We start from the raw sequence: 2,747 nt of genomic DNA, 5'->3' as shown, positions 1-2,747 counted from the left end.
AGTCCGTAATGTCTTATAAAACTATATATTTAGTGGGCTAAACATATGGACTTTAGTAGGGTTTAAATGTTTTATTTATCTTTATTAGGATTTACTCAAATTAAAGGAATCCTAATTTCCTGAATCCATAAATACATACATATTTATAAACAATGAAACAGGCCAAAGAGTCCAATTATAAACAAATTGAGTTACAAGGGATCATATTGAATATCAATCTGGATAACAAACAATAAATTGGTCAACTAAACATCACAGCAAATAACCAAAGTTTGGTTAGTGGGACTTGACCAAAGCCAAAGAGAAGCAAAAGAAACTATTTTGACTTTCGGCTTTTAGCATAGTAAGACAATGGCCCACTACAAAGTCATGTTCTTGCATGTTTCGATTTTCTTTTTGAGATATGAAAAGGACAACTACTTTACAATTAATTAAGATCCCGAAATACGTGCCAACTGGTGATAGTATGCTAAGTCAAATTCTCCATATAATACCACACAACCAAGATTTGGTTATAATGGGACCCAAAGTCATAAGAGGTATCATATCAATTATAAACAAACAATTCATCACGGATGCTATCATGTCGTGACTTGGCCAGACCCACGGAACCAAAAATAAAAACATTAACAAATAGAAACTTTGCCGACAACATAAACAACTAAAGTACTGGACTCTATGTGCCGCTTCGATTCATGTTTTAGTACAAATTAAAAATAATCATATATCCACAACCGAATTTAAGAGGCACATATATGTGTATATATATTTATTAACATAAATTATTAAATCCAAATTATTCCTTAATAATCAACCATAAAGGGCTCTGATACCACTTGTTAGGGTGGTTATCTAAATTTAACTTTTGGTAAAAACCATCACCTATTAAACCCAAAATCTATATGGCGATTATTAAGAAATAAATTAACAGAAAAAATAGCGAAAGCGTACCTGAATTCATATTGACAAACTTGATACTTGAATCCTTAGAGAATTTGGCGTGGCCTTCCAGCTCAACACGTATTCGCCCGTCCTTGAGAGAGACCTTTAGTTTCTCTCTGGTATCTTTTCTGACGATGGAATATCATTGAAGAGCTATTTTGTGGTATTAGAAAATACGATAACTAGAATGATATCTGTGACCTGGGGGCCATAACTCTATTTATAGGTAACATTCCTGTTATCTTTTAGAATCCTATTTCAACCCATCATAGAAATAGAACCCCATAAGTCTTTACACATTAAAGGCTCATACCCTATTAGACACATTAACCCCAAACTATATTTGTTTACTTTAATTGGGTTTAACCTTAATTGACAGCTTGCAATACATAATTATTCGCATATAAGTCCAATATTGGATTAAGAATCTAACAATCTCTCATTTGGACTAAATGTGTAATCTTATAATTATGTTTCACAATTAACTGTATGAACTCCACTTTACTGTCATTATCATAATGTATCTGCAACCAATTTGGTCTATCAATCTTTATACATTTAAAGGCCCATACCCTATTAGATACATTAACCAAAACTATATTTGATCACTTTAATTGGGTTTAATCTTAATTGACAGCTTGCAATACATAATTATTCACCTATAAGTCCAATGTTGGATTAAAAATTCAACAATCTCTCACTTGGACTAAATGTATAACCTTATAATTATGTTTCGCAATTAACCGTATGAGCTCAACTTTACTATCATTATCATAATGTATTTGCAACCAATTCGGTCCATCAATCATACCAACATAGGATCAAAGCGGTTTTTGTTACACTTTCATTACTCGACCCATCAATGGTCACATATATCGATGTAATTGAATGACATGAATCATGATGTGGATGTGTAGCATGAAAATTTCATGTAATGTGATCAAAACATGCCTATTTCTCACTGGTCCATCTTAAACTTTCATGAAATCAAACAATACCAAACTCAGAATGTAGATAAATCTAAACTTTATTTATGCATAAATATCCTTAAATGCTTAATAATAAAAAAATGTCATAAGAGCATTTAAAATAACAAACTCCCACTAAAACTGTACATCATTTAATACGACACCCATATGAGCAGTATACTCATGAAACATTTTGGGTGGCAATCTCTTAGTAAGCGGATCCGCAACCATGGAGTTTGTCCCGATATGCTCTATTGATAACTGTCCATTCTGTACATTTTCTTTAATAGCTAGGAACTTGATATCTATATGTTTAGATTTCGTCGATTTCCTGTTATTGTTGGAATATAGAACTGCTGACTTATTGTCACAAAATAATTTGAATGGTCTTTCAATACTATCCACCACACGTAATCTTGTGACGAAAATTCGTAGCCAAATTCCTGGATTGGATGCCTCATAATAAGTTATAAACTCTGCAGCCATAGTGCAAGATGCTATGAGAGACTGTTTAGCACTCTTTCAAGATATGACACTTCCAACCAACAAGTACACATAATCTGACGTTGATTTCATAATATCTTGGCATCCAGTATAATCGGAATCAATATACCTAATGATCTCTAACTCATCTGACTTCCGATACGTGAGTATTTAGTTTTTTGTTTTCTGTAGATACCGTAAGAACCTTTTGGTTGCTTTCCAATGATCTACTCCAGTATTACTCATATATTTACCCAACATTCCAGTAATGTACACAATGTCCGGATGCGTACATACTTGAGCATACATTAGACTCGCTACTGCTGAGGCATAAGAAATCTTTTATAACTCTTT

Source organism: Coffea arabica, chromosome 10c (genome assembly GCF_036785885.1).
Source record: "Coffea arabica cultivar ET-39 chromosome 10c, Coffea Arabica ET-39 HiFi, whole genome shotgun sequence".
Lineage (NCBI taxonomy): Eukaryota > Viridiplantae > Streptophyta > Magnoliopsida > Gentianales > Rubiaceae > Coffea > Coffea arabica.
The sequence above is the reverse complement of the archived record's forward strand: the minus strand, read 5'-3'. Positions refer to the sequence as shown.